The following is a 20,947-nucleotide window of genomic DNA, read 5'->3' on the forward strand; positions in this document are numbered from 1 at the left end:
ATGAACGCATTAGATATTCACAGTCCCTTCCATTGGTCCGATCTGGGTCGCCAAATCTTGTGGCTGTACCACGCTCTGTCTACAACCAGTATCCGCAAGGGCTGTCATCCGTTGTCCGTTGACAGCCACTTCACAACGATAAGGAGGGGGTGTCAGTGTCGGGGGAAGGCAATAAAAGTTCCTCGTCATGCCAATATCCATTGGTTCCTCCTTCTGTGGGCAAAACTGGGCTATGTGTCCAAGGCCTCCACACCCGTAACATTGTGGCCCGGGGGTAGGGGATCTCATCAGGGGGGGACCCGGTGCTCGGAAGACAGGGGGTCCGGGGATCACAGTAATGGGATCTGGTTTCCGGACGAGTAACGGTCGGGGAGAGCGATGGGTCCCGCTCGGGCCGGACTTCCAGGTGGTCTCCTCTCGTCCCTTTTGGACTTCTTGTGCTCTACTGTAGGCACTTGCGATTTCCACGGCAGTATCTAGTGTCAGGTGAGCATGCTGTCTTACCCATCTCTGGATGGGTGGGTGGAGGGAAGCCAGATACTGCTCCAAGTATACTTTGGCCATGATGTCCTCCTTGGTGGCGTTAGCGGGCTTCAACCAGCGATCAGCCATGTCTCGTACGCGGAAGTATAAGGCCCTAGGTGTTTCTTGGGGTCCTTCCTTTATTTGACGGAGTCGTATCCTATAGGTCTCGTCATCTACTCCTAAGCATTCCATAATGCACTGCTTTATGTCAGCATCGGGGGTCGTACCCAGGATGTTGGCCGCTTGATAGGATGCTTGTAGTTCTCCCGATAATAGGGGTCCCAAATATTGCCCCCACTTATCGGCTGGCCATGCTGCGGCCAAGGCCATGCGTTCAAAGTTATTGAAGAAGTATTCGGGATCTTCTCAGGCAACATATTTCTGCAATATCACTGATGGAAGAGTACTCGGACCCCTTTGTTGTCCCAGAACGTCTGCGATTTTCCACATCGCGGCATCATGGGTCTGTCCTTGGTCCGAGAGGGCCTGTTGCAGCTTTCCCCGATCTTCCTCTACAATGGTGAGGAGCTTTTCCATGGCTTTCCCCAGGCTTTCTTGGTTCTCCGCCATTCGGGCGATTACAGCCTCCATGTCTCCGGCTGATCCCACTTCTGACACCACTTGTGGGAGCGCGGGCCGGATAAACAGACGCGGAGGCTGAATGTAATGAGCCAGTGGGTATTTCTTTATTGATAAAGTAGAAGGGGTGGCTGTCTGGGCGGATCTCAGGGTATCCTGGCTTGGTCTACGGGTCTCTTCGTGTTCGGTTGGGTCTAGACTGTCCTCTTCTCCTTTGTCGGGTTGTCCTGGGATGGTCGCGGTGGTTTCCCCAGAGAGGCTCATGAGAGGGACAAGAAAACAAAGAAGAGGCCGTCAGGGACTCTGTCCTGTCTTTACTAATGGTACACAGAGTTCCGTCACAGCACCCGGTAGTGGTTTCAGGGGAAGTGCAGGGCTTTTTATGTAAGTGAGGGTATCGGAGTCTTCAGACCGAGTATCGACCCCAACCACCAGAACTCTCCCCTTCTGTGCGCCGAGTGTGCTCTCTCAGGGTTTGTGAAGGGACGGAAGGGGCCACCACCACAAAGAAGATAAATATGCAAAAAGGGGAGAAAGGAAAAGAAACGCTGTCCCCGTAACCACCTGCCTCCCCTTCACCTTCTTCTACCGCCCACCTCCCGGTCCCATTTTCCCCGTGGTTTAGCCACTCACCGGCCCCGCCGCAACTCTCCCGGGTTGCGGCCACTCTCCAGCCTCCTCCTGTGGGTTCCACCAGTCCTCACACCACGTCTCGTCCTGGACTTCCTCTTCTTCGTCCGGGCTCCGCCTCTCCGTGCTCGCTCCGCGTTGCTCCGGTTCCGTTCCGCTCCTCTTCGGTTCCTCGTCCCGCTGTTCCTCCTTCCCTTCGATGCTTTCTTTCTTCTGCTCGTCCTTCTCCGCTTCGCCTTTCTCCTTCGCCTCTCCGGCACAAGAGCTCCCTTCCTCTCTCTCGGCGGCTCTCTTCACTTGTGGTGGAGAATCACATCCGGGTTTAGTCCCTCCCCCTTCCGGGTTCCTCCTGGCGGTGCCCCAACCCGGCCAGGCCTGAGTGTGAGGGGGCGGACCCAGTGTCCGTAAAGGTGTAACCCGGCTGCGGGAGTGTTCAAGGCCGGTCTCCCCGGGTAAGGTCTGCTTGCGGGTGCGGGGGAGGGGTGTGGCTAGGGTAATGTCCGGGGCTTTCTCACAGTGGGTACATACATTTCTCCAGCAGAACATGTTGTGACAAACAAACTCCTATAAAACAATATTTCCTTTTCAAAAATGTTTGCTGAGGATCACATGGGCGCCTTTCCTGCATTCTACTTTTCACGATCCAAACTATGCATCAGCTCTAATAAGGACTGTCAGTTTATTTACACTGACTAGCTAATAATAATGGTGTTATCACCTGAGAATTGTAGAACAAAAACTACCCACATCTAGTTCCCCTTAAAGGTCAAATAAGGGAACAGCAATCTAGACTACTCATCATTTCATAAAAACATCAGACAGGATGAGCATTAACTTAGCATATTTATTTATTCATTTTTATTAATGCTAACAATTTTTAAAACAGTATTACTGAATAGCCAATTAAATGTCTCATGGCTGTTTCACACACAGCTTAGACAGGCTCAAAAGAGATTGAAATATAAATTTGCCTACCCTTAATTTGTAGAAGAGCTAGCCTCCTTCCCCTATTTCGACAGTAGGAAACCTGAAACAGGTTTCACTTCTGTCGACACTATCTACTTCTATTTGTGGCTGATGGGCACAAATACACTTGTAGGAGGTAAATAGCACATTTAAGTAGCTACAAAACTTTAATAACCAACTACCAATTCCTTTAGCAATTGTACTAGTGTAACATGAGGGCGCGTGAATTCAAACTAAATCCCATTGCGGTCTAATCTTCAAACTAAAAGCATTAGTGCTATATACATGGCAGAGCTATCTCTGCATATAACATACAGACGCTGCTATCCCTTGATAATGGTATTCAATAGGATAAACCCCACCTGCACATTTCCTACACTTGTATTATATCTCAAGAAAACAGTGATATCCCTGTGTGCTCCTAACAGAATATGCAATATTTCCTTTAGCTGATGTTATCTAAAACATTACTTATAGTGCTTTACCCTACAGTGCGAGGATCAGGATATTTAAGTAATACACAGAAATCACGCACTGTCACAGTGGCTCCCTACATGGAAATTGCACGTTCAGTTGGTTAGTTCTAAAAACAGACTTTGGCCTTTAACCCTTTACCAGCTGTTCTATTTTGTGTGCAAGGCTTTCCATGCGGCTTTCCCTATTCAAAGCAACTATGAAGAATCACAGCTGAGAGGCAGTCCTGCTCATTCCTGTTTTCCAGTAATTTAGAGGTACGCTTAATAACTTCTGCTGTTTTTTTTATATTTAGTTTCATGTGTGTGCAGTGTGCGGTGTGCGGTGTGCTTTCCTAGCAGTATAGAGGTCGGCTGCTTGTTCTATTCTTGCGTGTGTGCATTTACTGAAGTCTGAGATCAGCTTGAAAACGGCTCTGAGTGGCAGAACTGCTTTTAAACAGTGAATTTTGCCCAATTTCGACTTTGGTGTTTGGGGCACTTAAAAATGAATAACCTACAATGTTTTGAAATATTAGTCATCCCCAGAATGTCCTCCTGGGTAAAGTGACATTTCGCCTGGTAGTTTCCCCCATTGCGGTACAGCGCTGCTTAAATTTGACTTTGAGGCTAGGAGTTCACAGTATGATAATTAGGCAGTATAGAGATCAAAAAACGAATTTAGTGCACTCATTTTTAATAACATTTCTTTTTTTCATATAATCAAAATTCCCCCTTTTTCTTTTTTTTCCTAATAACACCAACCCTTTTGATGGTTGCACATATGAAAAGCAAGCTTCATTCCTTCTTGCCTTCAAAATGTATTCATTTATAACTCTAAGCACAGAAGCCTTACTTGAAACATGAAAATTCTGCTCCACTTTTTAAAGGGCAGTTATTATTTAACATCAAAACCACGGATGTGCTTATGTAAAAAGGCATTAAGAAAGGAAAATCCCTACTTTCAATTTTTTTCTGTTATCCTAAATAAAGAAACTATTTTGTGTAACTTTTTAAAAGCATGCGGGCCTCTATACCAGGTTTGCACTGACTTAAAATCTAGTTGACTCAGCAGTTTTCTTGTGGCTTGCGGTCAGGAATAGCCATGTGCTATTGACGCAGCTGTTGCTGTGACCAGCAGGCGTCAAATTCTCACACCTTGCTCAGGAGAAAAAAACCCTTTTTCTGTATTTGTAATACCCTGACAGAGTTACATCCCCATTTGTTGTGTCAACCAGCTTCTTCTCAGTGAGACAGTTAAAACCTAGCTGTTGGAAAGCTTTTTTTCTAGTGTTGAAATGTAAGCACGGTGACAGTCTATTTAAAAGTCAGACATTTCAAGGCAGTCAAAATCTATTGTTTTGATAATGTTGTGTTAATTTCAGCAACAACCAATTCACTCAGATGATGTGAATGCCTTTTAATATCTAATACAATGTATCTAAGGAAAATGCTGTAACATTTTGTATTTTAGTTATAGTTATTGCAAAGTACACAATTTCGTTTTTGAGGCCTATTTTATTCCTATTGAATGTGAATTCTAATCTTATCTTTAGCATTATGGCAATTTGCACATATGTATAGTTTCTTACTTTGTCAATTTAATAGTAACATACAGCTATTTAGCATATGTTATATAATTCATTTCTGGATTTTTTTATTTAATATTTAATTTAATGACATTTTGCATAACAATGATGACAAAAAAAACACATTGAGCTCATTCCAGACATTTTCAGAAGGGGGTCATACACTAAGAACACACAATACAGCAGGCTTAAGGCTAGCCATTCTTACACAAAGAGCGCAATCGCTACTTACTCACACAAGTACCACCGATGTCAAACCACAAACCACATAGACATTTAAACACATAATTAACCCACAAATCAACACTTAGGACAGAACCAAGAGACAGCCCACAGACTGTACTGAAACCAAACCATATGTAAATATTAGTTGTAAGTCATATTTACAATAAAAGCTCTCAAAACTAGCCCAAAAGACTGAACAAAAAACAGCCCAAAGACTGTTCCATGTTCAAGAAGCCAAAATACACCGAATTCGCTAGTTTTGACTGGCAGAACACCCCAAAAAAAACGCTCTGCATATCTCCACTTATAAAAGTGCGCAGAATAGGATCCTTTTTATGTACATATTTTAATTCCATGGGGTAATGAGTCACCAAGGAAGAAATACCTTTTTTATACCTAAACCTATTTAGGTATCCCCTCTAGGGGAGCCGGCTGAGTTCATTCAAGATTCACAATGGTACCTCCCAGAAAGCAACACATTCTACGATGTGTGCTAAGAACAGGCATGCCAAGAATATTGTAGCATATACAATATTATACACAAAGTAGCACTTAGCTTAGAGTGTGCCGTTCAAGTATTCACAATTTAGAGAACAATCTCCTCATTACCTGCCTACATAAATTGCAATTTACATATAATCACATAAATCACGATAATCACATTTTCGGCCAATACAAGTCAAGCACATGTCGATGACCTTTCCAAGCACAAATCTCCAGCCTATCACTGCCAAGTTCTGAGTGACCTAACAATCGTTTTTAGAATACTCACGCCAAAAAGGTTCTCAGTCGGGAGCGGCTACCTCCTGGAGCGCCAGATCAGGGAAGACCAGAAATATACTGGGCTGCAGAGACAGAGAATCTCAGTGCGCAGGGTACCTTCTTCGAGGAGTCCTGTCCTGTCCTCCTCGGTAGATTCCTGTCTCCTGTCAAGACCACTCCATTGGATAGCCGCTTCTCTGATGAGGTCCACGTCGGGCGCCATTTGAAGAAATAAAAACCTCCTAAGGGGTTCACTGATACACCTGGTCCTTTTAACCAACAAAGAAGAAATTGGCACAGAAGCTGCAACATAAAATTAACATGTTTATTAACCTCAGATGAGGGAGATTGCGTCATACGGTACCCTCAGGCCACTGTAGGAGGCATTCTAAGGAGTACAGAGAAGAGGGGCCTTATATATTCATAGGTTACATTAGTCAGCATAAAACCAAGGGGAGGTCCTGGCACGTAAAAGAATACAAATTGACTAATAAGGGTATACAACATTTTCTTGCTCAACAAAGTGGGAGGAGAGACATTTCTCCTTACATCAGCAAGAAAGCCTGATAGTTCTATACTAGGAGCAGGTGCATTCTATCAGCTAGGCCTTTCTGAGCATGTGCAAGGTTCTGGAAGAGGGAGAAAGCACATGGCAAGACATGGCTAACTACGATGGTTGCCAAGTACAAAATGTCTTTCAGCTCATGCTAACAGCGATTCCTGCAATCTTTAACATCAAGACGAACCTCTGTCCATGTAACTAGAGGGAAAGGACTTTGAAACTTTCATCCATCTTGCTGAAGCAATTACCAAAGGGCCTGAATTGAGCTTGTCTCCTGCTGAAGTCTCAGGGATATTAGACTTCACCCATCAGCCTTCAGAATTCCTATTGAGGGTAATTCTACTTGCAGGTGAGGCTTCTGTCGAGAACTCCAGAGCCTCTGGTTCTACTGCGGGGAACGCAGGCTGAAACCTATTGCTATGGTGGGCCGCTGCCGCTGAAAAGCTGTTGCTGCTGAGAGCCCGCATTTGTTTGTGTTATGAGGAACCATTGCAATTGCTTCTGTGGGCCGCTGCCACTGAAAAGCTGTTGCCGCTGAGAGCCTGCACTTGTTTGTGCTATGAAGAGTCACCGCAATCGCTATTGTGGGCCGCTACAGCTGAGGAGCTGTGCTGCTGAGAGCCCGCATTTGCCTGTGTTATGAAGGATTACCGCAATCGCTATTGTGGGCCGCTACAGCTGAGGAGCTTGTGCCACTGAGAGCCCGCATCTGTCTGTGTTACAGAGAATCACCGCAATCGCTATTGTGGGCCACTGCAGCTAAAGAGGTGTGCCGCTGAGAGTCTGCATTTGTCTGTGTTACGAAAAACCATTGCTATTGTTACTGTGGGCCGCTGCAGCTGAGGAGCTGAGCCGCTGGGAGCCCGCATTTGTCACCACCTCGAGGATCATCATAATCGCCTGCGTGGGCCGCCGCAGCCGCACGCTGCGGCGTTGAGGGCCCGCCCTTTAATCAACGGCCCCAGATCATCGTGGGTGCACACCATGTACCGCTGCAGCTGAAAGCTGTGGCCACTGCGAGCCTGCCTGTCATCATCGCAGCTTCTTCGCGAAGCCGCCTGCCGTGTCCCTTTAAACCTCAGGTACATTGTGCAGAACCGGGCCGCGTAGGCCCCGACCTCGAACTAAGTTCATTTCACAAGCTTTTGAATGCTTTTACTGATTTTGAAGTGAATTTCTATTTACGTGCATTGTGGCTTTTGATCGCTTTTGAGTCTTGTGTTAAGCCTATATAAAGATACTTATTTTTGATAACTACTCGTGTTGTGTCTATTTGTGGCGTCTTTAATGTGTTGTTGTGTATGGTCATAAATGCTTCACACACTGCCTCTGAGATAGGCCTGTCTGCTCGTGCTACATTACCACAGGGTTGCGCAGGGGTTATCAAAGGGTGTAGCCCCCTTACTCTGACTTAGGAACAAGGGTCCCTATTTGGACATTGGCGCCAGCCATTGCCAACTAGAGACCCCCATTTCTAACATTGACGGTCAGCGGTGGGGATCAGGACTTGCATTTATGATCCACATACAATAACTGGTATACACCACTAGTGAGTGCAGACCAAAGCGCAACCACTCACATTTTCGATCTTTGTTCTATTGTTGATTGCATTTTTCAGTTATTGTTACAATGGGAAAGCCAACCTCCAATGCCTCGGAGGATCTCACCTTTGAGGAAGAGAGGTTAGAAACCACTGCCAAACAGCTAAAACCTAGCAAACCTATACATTTTTGAAAACTAGACACCCAGGGGAATTCAGGATGGGGTGACTTGACTGGCTCTCACCAGGTTCTGTTACCCAGAATCCCCTGCAAACCTAAAAATGTGCCCAAAAATACACATTGTCCTCACATTTCTGTGGTGGAAAGTTCTGGAATCTGCGTGGATCCACAAAATTCCACCCACCCCACGTTCCCCAAAGCCTTCTGAGAAAAATGGTACCTCACTTGCGTGGGTGGGCCTAGTGCCCGCATCAGGCAAGGGCCCAAAACCTATTGAGGCGACATTAAAATTACCTATCACAAAACAACCTGGTTTTGCCAAGGGGGTCCCATGAGTTTTTGGCCCCGGGCTCAGCGGCCATCTAGGGAAACCAACCAAACCCACACATTTCTGAAAACGAGACACCTGGAGGAGTCCAGCAAGGTATGGCTTGAGTGGGTCCCCCAACGTTTTCCTACCCAGAATCCCCTGCAAACCTCAAATTTAGCTGAAAAATCAATTTTTTCTCAAATGTCTGTGTGGGAATGTTCTGGAATGTATGTGGATCCATAAATTTCCTCCCACCCAGCATTCCCCCAGGTCTCCCAATAAAAATGGTACCTCACTTGTATGGGTAGGCATAGTGGCTGCAACAGGAAATGGCCCAAATCGTACTGCGGAGACTTCAAAATTACCTATAACAAAACTACCTGGTTTTGGGGGTGGCACCTGGGGTTTTGGCCCTGGCTCGCTGCCATCTAGGAAAACCTACCAAACCCACACATTTATGAAAACTAGACACCCTGGGGAGTCCAATGAGGTATGGCTTGCGTGGATCCCCTATCGTTTCCCTACCCAGAATACCTTGCAAACCTCAAATATAGCTGGAAAAAAACACATTTTCCACATATTTTTGTGTGTAATCACCGTGCCGGCACCAATGTCCTACCCCATAGCGTTCTCCTTAGTGTCCTGAGTAAAATGGTACCTCACTTGCGTGGGTGTCCAATGCAGAATTGGCTAAAAACTTATTTTAAAAAAAATGTAGCGCTTAGAATTCTCAGTGCATTACCCTTAATCCCTATGTTTTGGACTCTTCCCAGCCACAGGCCCTTGCCCCACCCACACAAGTGAGGTATCATTTTACTCGGGAGACTGAGGGGAATGCTGCGGGATAGGACGTTTGTGCCGGCATGGTGATTCCACACAGAAATATGTGGAAAAAGTGATTTTTTTAGCTAAATTTGAGGTTTGTAGGGGATTCTGGGTAGGAAAATATTAGGGGACCCACGCAAGCCATAACTCGCTGGATTCCCCCGGGTGTCTAGCTTTCAGAAATGTATGGGTTTGGTAGGTTTCCCTAGATGGCCGCCGAGCCTTGGGCCAAAAACTCTTGTACCCCCCTTGCAAAACCAGGTTGTTTTGTGATAGGTAATTTTGATGTCGCTTCAATAGGTTTTGGGCCCTTGCCTGTCGTGGGTACTTGACCCACCCATGCGATTGAGGTACCATTTTTATTGGGAGACCTGGGGGAACGCTGGGTGGGAGGAAATTTGTGGATCCACGTAGATTCCAGAACTTCCCCACACAAAAATATGTGGAAAAAGTGATTTTTTCAGCTAAATTTGAGGTTCACAGGGGATTCTGGGTAGGAAAACATTGGGCGACTAACGCAAGCCATACCTCGCTAGACTTGCCCGGGTGTCTACTTTTCAGAAATGTATGGGTTTGGTAGGTTTCCCTAGATGGCCACCGAGTCCAGGGCCAAAAACTCATGAGTTGGTAAATTTTCCCTAGAGACAGACTACACCTTAGCACAGAAAGACAGATGAGACAAATCAGACTGCCTATCCACCTGCTCCTCAAGCACACACACATACTGGCTGGATTTGGCACGAGGGTGAGTGAAAGGTTCAAAATGTATATTTTATTAACAAGAGATTTCACAAAAAGGAAATGTACTGTTAATAATTAAAAGGTTAACAATCTGAACCAATGACTCGCAGCTCGTGAGCTGTAAAGCCACAGCAAGGCACCAACCTCTTTACAGGCCATTCACACACCTTTCATACTTGACACACACTTTCACACCACCAGCTGCGGCCCCACCACATTACAACAAACACATCCACAGACAATGTGGAGACAATGTACACCCTGGCAGAGAGAGACAGAAAAACAAATATTCCGTCAAAATGATCAATTCGTTAAGTACTTACACATGCTGGTTGGATTTGGCATGAGGGTGAGTGAAGGTTCAGAGCATAAAATTCTATTAACAAGAGATTTTACAAAAATGAAATGCACTGTTAATATTTAAAAGGTTACCTGAACCGATGACTCACAGCTCGTGAGCTGTAAAGCCACGGCAAGGCACCAACCGCTTTACAGGCCATTCACACACCTTTCATACGTGAAACACAAGACCATTCACATCGCCAGCCGTGGGCCCAGCACATTACAACATTCACATCAACAGACAGCGCCATTCAAGGGCCAATCACTTTCATACGCCCACATAACTGACATAGAAATCACACCGGCTGGTGGTTGACAGTGTCAGCAGTGGCGTTTGACTAGCAGAGTGTGTAATGACCAGCAGCAAGTCACTACTCTCACACTGCCAGCCAAATGCCAGCCGACACACACAACCAGCCAAGCACCAGCCCACCTACACCGCCAGCCAAGCACCAGTCCACGCACACGTCCAGCCAAGTGCCAGTTCATGCACACCGCCAGCCAAGCACCAGTCTGCGCACACCGCCAGCCAAGCGCCAGCCCAGGCACACTGCCAGCAAAGCGCAAGTCCACGCACACTGCCAGCCAAGTGCCAGTTCACGCACACCGCCAGTCCATGTACACCGCCAGCCAAGCGCCAGTGCATGCACACCACCAGCCAAGCGCCAGTTCACGCACACCTCCAGCCAAGCACCAGTCCACGCACACCACCAGCCAAGCGCCAGACCATGCACACCGCCAGCCAAGCGCCAGTCCATGCACACCGCCAGCCAAGCGCCAGTCCATGCACACCACCAGCCAAGCGCCAGTCCACGCACACCGCCAGCCAAGCACCAGTCTGCGCACACCGCCAGCCAAGCGCCAGTCCATGCACACTGCCAGCCAAGCGCAAGTCCACGCACACTGCCAGCCAAGTGCCAGTTCACACACACACACCGCCAGCCAAGCACCTGTCCATGCTCCCCGCCAGCCAAGCGCCAGCCCACGCACACCTCCAGCCAAGCGCCAGTCCACGCACACCACCAGCCAAGTGCCAGTCCACGCACATCGCCAGCCAAGCGCCAGTCCATGCACACAGTCAGCCAAGCGCCAGTCCACGCACACAGTCAGCCAAGAGTCAGTCCACGCACACTGTCAGCCAAGCGCCAATCCACGCACACCGCCATCAATTTGTTTTTAACAAGAATAAAAACACAAACCAATTGTAACTAGATACAAAACTATAACTACAAAAACAACAGCAGTAACTAAAGACATCATTCTAATGCCAACAGTGAAACTGAACAACAACTATATAAAACCATACACACCAGGCAGTACACTATTTGACTCACGGTTGCTCCCAAAAACTCTTTTGAGTGTTATACAATCTGAAACATGTGGGCACACAGAGCCCAGAATTAGAAGGACAATCAGTACAGTGCATACGACTCTCCTTCCACACACCTCTTCGCAAACAGACTCTACATCTCTTACAGGGATTGTTTTTTTTGCGCGTGGGAGGAATTGCATCAGGAAAGTGGCGATCTTTCAATCTAGCCACATCCTCCACCACTCCAACTCTAGGAACACTTGCCTGTTCCACAACAACAAGGTTGCCTATCGCAGACTCCTGAAACTGAACAAAAGTCATCTTTGACGCAGGAGAACACTCCTTGAACACAACAAAGCCATTGAAAGTTGCTAAATTGAAGAGATGGATGGCCAACTTCTTATACCAAATGTAAGCCTTACGAACAGCAGTGTAAGGTTCCAACCTCTGATCTACTCTATTGACACCACCCATGTTGTAGTCTACAATGCACACAGGTTTGCGCACTTCAGCAACCTGACCCCACACAGTCACAGGTGAAGTACTCTCATCATGGATGGTAGTCAGCATGTACACATCCCTCCTGTCCAGAAATTTCACAGCTAGCAGTTCCTCACTACGCAAGGCACTGCACTGTCCCCTCTGAAGTTTTCTGCAAACAAGGTAATTTGGGTAAACCTTTACGGTTAGAGCAGATTGTGCCAGAAGCCAAAGTGTCCACAATGAACAATTCCTTAAACAATTGCACGTCAGTGTAGAAGTTATCAAGGTACAAATGGTGGCCTCTGTTAAACAGTCCTCTAGCAAGATCCCACACAATTTTCTTTGAAACTCCAAAAGTGGACGGAAAACCAGGGGGTTCAATAGTGGAATCCTTACCAGTGTACACCCGGAAATTATAGACATATCCTGTCCTTCTCTCAGACAACATATACATCTTAATTCCATAACGTGCCCTCTTGTTGGGAATGTACTGCCTAAAAACCAAACGGCCCTTGAACAGGACCAAAGACTCATCAATAGCTATTTCTTTCGCTGGCACGGGTAGAGGGGTGGAAAACTTCCAGTAGAGATTCCTGCTGTGGCAAATGTGATGACGGGTAAGATTGAAGGAGGAGTGACCGTTGACACCTCACCAGGGGTACTGTGTGAATCACTGCTTTCAGACACCCCCTCCCCTGCAGATAAAGCAAGTGTCGCAGCACCTTCAATTCAGTCGATAGAAGGTGTTTTAGTGGATAATACCGCCAGTTTTAGTAATAAGATCAGTACTCCAAGCGGCAGCTCAAATACCATTCAAGACACTGTGAGCTCTCTAACATTGCAAGCGGCTAATAAGGTGATGCCAGATCATATATTGAAAACGCCTGATAATCAAGACAAGTTCTACTCCCTAACAGACGATTCAGAGATTTCAGACATAAGCATCTCTTTGTCAAGCGGGGAGGAAGGAAATAAGTGGTAGGGCAGCCCTAACACCTAAAACTGCAAGAGAAGAAAAGCAGAGGCCGCTATAAAAAGAATTGTGACATATCCGACAAAGAAGATGCTACGGACCTAAAGTGGGACTACAATGACGCCCCACTTACGATATTCTCTATTCCACGGCAGCCTCTGATGGTAAGCAAACAATCATTGGTAGTGACAAAGGTGGAGACCAAGGAGTTCTTAGAAGCGAACCAGCTTTGGCAGATATTCTGCTATCCATCCAGAGCTTCCAGGAGGAAATCAAGGCAGATAGTCGCAGATCACGCCTGGCTGCAAAAAAACTGCAAGGGGCAGTCAGGAAGGTCGGCAAAACCTGCGCCGAAATCGCAGATCGAATGGCTTCGGTGGAGAAAAGGACGGACCAACTAAAAAAAGATGTTGCCACGCTTAAAACACAGTGATGAGCATGAGGGTGTGGTTAAAGATCTTATGTGGAAGATGGAGGAGCGGGAAAACTGGCAGAGGCGCAACAATCTCCGTTTCCTAGGAATTCCGGAAGGTGTCGAAAAAGATGACCCCAGGAAATTCATGATTACGCTTCTCAAAGGGGCTTTTCCAGAGCTACATTCCTGGGAGCTGGATAAACAAATTCAGCGAGCTCATAGATTCCCTCTGTCTCCCGCTAAACACACCCCGGCACCGCAACATTCTCGTGCCATGCTTTTTTTTTTTGGTAATTTCCTACTCCGTCAAACTCTCTATGACTTGGCCAGACCTACAAACAAGCGGACCTTTGACGGAATAACCCTTTTCACCAGACCTTTGCGCATGTCACAGTTGAGCGCAGGTGGAGACTCAGACAGCTCTTTGACCTGTTCCAGAAACTAGGAGCTGAGGTGTCCCTTCAGAATCCGGCCAGGCTGAAAATTGTATATAAAGGGGCCACATGTAGTTTCATTTCAGAAATCCAAGCCGCAAAGTATCTAGAGGAAGTTTCCGGACACAAGTAGAGTACGCAATGTTTATAGTAATGGTAACTCCTTTGCAACTCGGCAGTTAAACAGTTGTATTGTGTTGGAAAACAGACAATTATCTTAGGGTTCTCTTTCATCTGTTTTTCCTTTTTATTTCTCTCTCTCTTTTTTGATGATAATTATTGCATATTTTTTTGTGGGGGGGAGTCTCAGCGGGTGCGTGGGGCTCTGCACGTCGTAAGTCAAACCCCTGGCCCGGCTGTGGCCAGATAGTCTCCAAAGGTGGTGGAGGGTGGAGGGGGTGGGTGGGAGAGGGAGGGGGGGGCTGGCGGGTCAGACAGGTTATGAAAAATTGTAAGAGGAATTTCGATAGGCTAAACTGGTATGATGGCAATACCAGGAGACGGTGCATTAAATGGGCCATGCAAAACTTCGGACAAACATCCGGAATATACAATGTAACGAGATGGGATTGCTAAGAGTTCTATCTATGAATATTTGTGGTTTAAATGACATTAATAAAAGGCAAACAGTAGCGGTAGGATTACAGGCGTTGGGCACTAATATTATCTGCTTACAAGAAACGCACATAGAGGGTTCACAAACACACATTTTAAAAACACCGGGGTTTGGGCAACAACACAGGGAGCTAGGGTGCGGGGGGTTGTTATTTTAGCCAAGGGTAGCGGGTATGTTTTTAGTCACTCTAAAGAAGACAAATTTGGCCGCTGGGCGATCACAGAATGCCAATATGGAAATGGACAAAAGAAAACCCTCTGTGCTATTGATGGAAGCAATAGTGATGATCCGTCGGTCTTTGACGAGATCTCAAATGATCTCACACATTGGCCACTACCTTTAATGATCTCCGGGGATTTCAATATCAACCTTCCCAATGATTGGTCCATGAAGGATGGTTGGCAAAATGTTTTCCGCAAACCTAAAGTGTTTAAGGCATTGAGACATTTGTGTTATACGCAGGGGTTAGTGGATGGCTGGCAGACTTTAAAACCTAATGATCCAGGGTATACCTTTTATCCAACCCACATCTTACCCATGTAAGATTAGATTATATATTATTGTCTAATTCACTCAAAGCTAATTGCCAAATTGAGAACCTGCCTAGAGTCCTATCGGACCATAACCCTCTAATCTGTACCGTAGAAATAGGAATAGGAAATAAAACACCCAGATCCTGGACTTTTGAGAAATACCTGCTTTTAGACGACAATTATTGCGCTTACATGAGAGAGTGGATCCCAAACTTTCTAACAAATAATATCGGGAGCACTTCAATTGAAGTTTATGGGATGCCCTAAAAGCAGGGGTTTGAGAAGAGACGCTGCAATACTCATTAAATGCCAACAAACGGGCTAGGGAATCTATGAAGGTGCTTCAGGAAAACCTGAGGCTGGCCGAGGAAGATCTGATAAGGGTGACATTAGGGAACAACAGGGGAGAAGAATTAATAAAAATACAAAGCCAGGTGGCAATTGCAAAGGCCGCAATCACAAATATTTTTATCAACAAAGCTGTAAAAAAAGCGCTTTCACAAAAAGAAATGCTTTATGAAGTGAACGAGCAAATCAGACAGCAGCTTGCCGCACGTATGAGGCCGCAGGCCTCATCAAATTTGATTCGCGATATATGTGATCCTCCGGGAGGCCATATATCAGACCCAGAATTTATGAGAGAAGCCTTCTGACGGTTTTATCGTTACTTGTATACGGAGGCAGGGGGGGGGTGACCAGTAAATATTGAAAGATACTTAGATAAGGCAGTGCATGATAAATTTGATGATAAAGATCTGGCTATTTTAGAGGAGACCCCCAATTCAGAAGAAATTTTGATTACAATCAAAAACCTGCCAAAAGGGAAAGCAACTGGATTGGATAGTATCCCCTCGGAATTCTATGTATCCTTTCTAGATCAAATCAAAAGCATTTTAACAGACCTTAGTATACACCTTTTTAAAGGTGGCCAACCTCCAAACTCTTGGTCCAGAGTGAAGATAGTCATTTTTCCTAAAAAGCTCCAGAACAGCTAGGCTCATACCTTCCGATTACTCTTATTAACGCGGACTCAGAGATATATTCGAAGGTTTTGGCTAATAAAATTGCTCCTATTATTTATAAAGTAATTGCTAAATGTCAACACGGTTTCGTGCCAGGGAGATCCACTATTGACCACATTCAGAGAGTGATCATTTTATTTGATAGCGTGGATGTTGCCGGAGACCCTATGGCTCTGGTTCTTCTTGAGGCGGAGAAGGCCTTTGATAAGGTCTCCTGGCAATTTCTTTGGGCAGCTATGTCCAGGGTTGGAATAAAGGAAGGCTATATCCAGGCAGCGCAAAAATTGTATGTCAACCCCAGGGCAGCAGTTATGGTAAACGGCAGCTTAACTAAAGAATTTATAATATCTCGTGGAACACGAAAGGGCTGCCCTTGTTCACCGTTGATTTTCGCAATTTACATCTACCCCTTCATTCGTAGATTAGAAGGAAATAGAGGAATTGAATCAATTTGGTCACAGGATTATTCTACCAAGTCCTTGGCTTACGCTATTGTAACACCTGATCCTAACACGGCCATGACTACTATTGAAAGGGAGGCTAATAACTTCGGACTAGTATCCGGATATGCACTTAACCAAGGGAAAACTCAGATTGTACTGAACAATAAAAGTTAAATGAGTGATTCCCGAGTAGAGAAAAGGCTATATATTTAGGAGTTTGTATATCATCTAATCTTGAAAATCTGGTTAATTTTTAAATCTAAAGCCATTGACGGACTCAATGCAGAACGACCTCCAACGCCTAGACAATCTACACCTTTCTATTATTGGTAAAGTTAATGCTGTGAAAAAGGTCTTTTTCCCCAAAATGTTATATTTATTCAGAGCAATATGCCTAGAATTTCCAATTTAGTGGCTTAAATCAATAGAACGTATGTTTTCAAGTTTTATTTGGGCATATTCGCAACCCCGGCGGGCTTATAAATTCCTTACTCTTCCCAAGGATAGAGGCGGATTAGCCCTCCCAAACTTAAAGGCTTATTATTGGGCATCCGTGTTATTATATAGGCGAGAGCTTTTACAGAACAGCGGGGAAACGGAGGCGCTCGGGGGCAGCATGCCATCTATCTTTGAACTAGTTCTTGGCAGTAAGAGTAGATGATACTTCTGGCGACACTTGCATGACAGCTATCATAAACAAGCATTTGCAATGCAATAGGTCTCGCATTTGCTAGACTTTGAGCAATTGGCATTGTAAATGGCAATGCCTTTTATTGATGTGTTTTGAAAGGCTGCAAGCAGTGCGTAAACACGCACTAATTATAGTTGTTGCTTACAACAACCAAGGCTGGGAGTAAAAGAGGCACAGTTACTGCTAGCTTTGCTTTTTGTAAGCAATGACTAAGTACAAAGTGCGTGTATACGCACGTTTTGCAGTTTTTTAAACCACATAAATAAAAGGTATTGTTATTTAAACTGGCAATAGCTGAAACTGTTGGAAATGTGAGACTTTTTGCATTGCAAATGATATATATGTGCATAATTTTTTAAATATAGCTGTATATATGCCCGTAAGTAAGTATCGATATATTTTTAAATTGGTATGCTTTTATAGATATGTGCCCATATATACAGATAATATATAGGTGTATATTTGTGCATTTATTGCTAAATATATTGATATATATGCATTTGTAAGCAGATATATATGCATTTGTTTGTTTGCATTTATATGTGCATTTATATATGCACAAATATACATATATATCTGTCTTTTTGCATATATGTTTAAAAGCATACATATTTTTATAAATATGCATACGTACTTATGTGCATTTATATATATATTAAAATATGCGCATATGTACATATGCATATACATGAATCACCCTATATTTAAATATATACAAATATATGTAAATATATATATGCAATTATAAATGCATATATTTATATGTATAAATAAATTAAATGTGTATATATATATATATATGTATATATTTTTATATTTATACATATGTAATTACTTATATTATAAACTATTTATATTTGCATATATTTATAAATGCATATCTAAATGCATATAAACAAATGCAGATATATTTGCATACAAATATAAATATATTGCTATACTTAGCAAAAAATGTACAAATATTCACCTATATATATATAAATAAACAAATATACATTTATATGTATGTGGATATATGTTTATATGTGTATTTTTTATACATAAATATGTGTATATATATATGACATTATATGTAGATACTATTAGAAATTTACTGCAAAGATTATGTATATATATATATTACTTATTGACAGAGTTGAAGTCAACATCAATTGGAATCACTCCTTTTCGCAATTATGTTCCCCCCTCCCCCTTCTTCAAATCGGTACTTCACCTTGATTTTTAGTTATCTTAAAAACCGTTAGCAAAATACTAATACTCATTTATCCAATCAACCATTTGTAATTGTGGATGAATTGTAGCAATTAAAAGCAAAATCACTGTTTACTTTAAAAAAACGTTTTGTCGACCATGCCCAGTATGTTTTCACTTTCTACTTGTTAATTTGTATCAACACCTTAAATTGACACTCTGGGCCTCGAGACTCTATGGTCCAGTCGAAGGCCGAGTGCCGAAACGCGTAGACCGTCTCTTGCGTATTTAAGGTGTTAATTTGTATCAACACCTTAAATTGACACTCTGGGCCTCGAGACTCTATGGTCCAGTCGAAGGCCGAGTGCCGAAACGCGTAGACCGTCTCTTGCGTATGCCCTGTTCCATTTATAAATAAATATCACTGGATTGTGCTTTGTGGTGCTGTGATTCTTATCGACGACGTACCTTCGACATTTGGAGGAGAAGCGAGGGGAACTTTTTATCATATATATATATATATGCATGTAAATAGGTATGCATATTTATATAAATTTGTATGCCTTTATAAATATGTGCACAGATACACAAATATATATATGAGTATATTAGTGTATTTATTTTTATATTTATTGAAATATGCATATGTGTGCAGTTATATATGCATTTGTTTGAATGCATTTATATGTGCCTTTATATATATATGCAGATGTATATAGTTTGTACTATAAGTATTTATGTATGGATATTAAACTATATATATATACATACATATATATATATATATACATTTTTAATTATAAGCATTTTTAATAGTGTATATAATAATATATATTTTGATATATATGTACATTTTGAAATATAAGTTTATTGATATACATGTATTTGTATATATTTGCATTTTTTGTATACATTTAGGGGCCGATTCCAATCCTGGAAAAAGGCTGTACAAATCGTTGTATGGAGCGTTTTTCCCGTACGACTCGTACCAGGTAAGCTTTTCTTCCAACCTAGGAAGTATGATTCGTACAGAAAGCCTCTTTCCATACAAATCATACTAAAGACCAGACGGCTAAAATAAACCAACGATTCTGATCCGGAACAGCTTGTACGTGACGTTTGTACATATTTAAGCAGCCGTTTCCGGTCCAGCAAGTACGATTCGTCCCTACGGCACTTCGTACGGCTCTTTTCTTACGGGAGCCAGAAACAGCCGTAAAAGCAGAGTCCCCAGGGGTACGAGTCGTACAGGCATACACCCCCGTGCGTTGTGAATGTATGGTGCGTAACCCAACATCGCGTACCCCAACATCGCGTATGTAAGCACCGTACATACGTGATGTTGGGATACGCGATGTTGGGGTATGCGATGTTGGGGTACGCGATGTTGGGGTACGCGATGTTGGGGTACACGATGTTGGGGTATGCGATGTTGGGGGTATGCGATGTTGGGGAATGCGATGTTGGGGGTACGCACAGTACATGCGCACTGGGGGTACGCACCGTACATACACAATGCACGGGGTGTATGCCTGTACGACTCGTACCCCTGTACAACTCGCACCCCGGGAACAACTTTTCCCGGGATATGAGTCGTACAAAGTTTGCTTCGTAGCGGGTAATGGCATTCCCCGTGTACGGGACGTTTTCCGTACAAATCGTAAATCGGAAAGCCGGTCCGGATCGTACTAGTACGGTCGGACTGCATTTTTACAATTTGTACGGAAAAGTGTCCGGGTCCGTCTCGTACAACTTTTCCCGATCCGATTTGTACGGATCGAGCCGATCCGTACAAATCGGATCAGGAAAAGTTGTATTTTTCCCGTACGAATCATACTTCACGGGTCGGACGAGACTTGTACGATTTGTATGGAAAAAATTACCGATACGAGTCGTACCGGAAAAAAAATACAGGATCGGAATCGGCCCCTTAGATGTATATATATGTACGTGAGTACGTATGCATATTTATATTATTTTGTATGCTTTTATAGATATGTGCACAGATATATATAGGTGTATATTTGTGCATTGTTTGCTAAATCTATTGATAAGTATGCATTTGTAAGCAGATATATATGCATTTGTTTGTATGCATTTATTTGTGCTTTTATATATGCACAAATATACACTTAATATATATCTGTCTCTTTGCACATATCTTGAAAAGCATACATATTTTTATAAATATGCATACATACTTATGTGCATATCTATACATTTTTATATATTAAAATGTGCACATATATACATATGCATATACATTAATCACCCTATATTTAAAAATATACAATATATGTAAATATACATATGAAATTATAAATGCATATATTTATATGTATAAATAAATTAAATGTATATATATGTATGTATATATTTTTATATCTATACATATATAATTCCTAATATTATAAACTCATACACATATATATGTGGTCAAGCTGAATACATTAGACTACAAGTAAATGAATAGTAACAGTGCTTTGCGTATATGCTAAATGTCGCTGTGCAAAACACTAAAACAAAAATACCAAACAAAAACAATGTGTATCGCACCTCAAGTTAACCTACTAATTATTTCCTATGCGTAGAAAAGCCTAAAGTG

General features: G+C 43.4%; 1 pseudogene across 1 annotated transcript in view; it reads left to right on the forward strand.

The window, feature by feature from the left end:
- The window catches only part of LOC146808634 (NACHT, LRR and PYD domains-containing protein 3-like), an 852,065-nt pseudogene that overhangs the window by 416,710 nt on the left and 414,408 nt on the right, over positions 1-20,947 (forward strand). The window contains exon 3 of the transcript XR_014968038.1: positions 11,796-11,807. The product of XR_014968038.1 is annotated as an NACHT, LRR and PYD domains-containing protein 3-like (transcript). The remainder of the gene's footprint in view (positions 1-11,795; positions 11,808-20,947) is intronic.

The sequence above is a fragment of the Triturus cristatus genome, chromosome 8 (assembly GCF_964204655.1).
Source record: "Triturus cristatus chromosome 8, aTriCri1.1, whole genome shotgun sequence".
Lineage (NCBI taxonomy): Eukaryota > Metazoa > Chordata > Amphibia > Caudata > Salamandridae > Triturus > Triturus cristatus.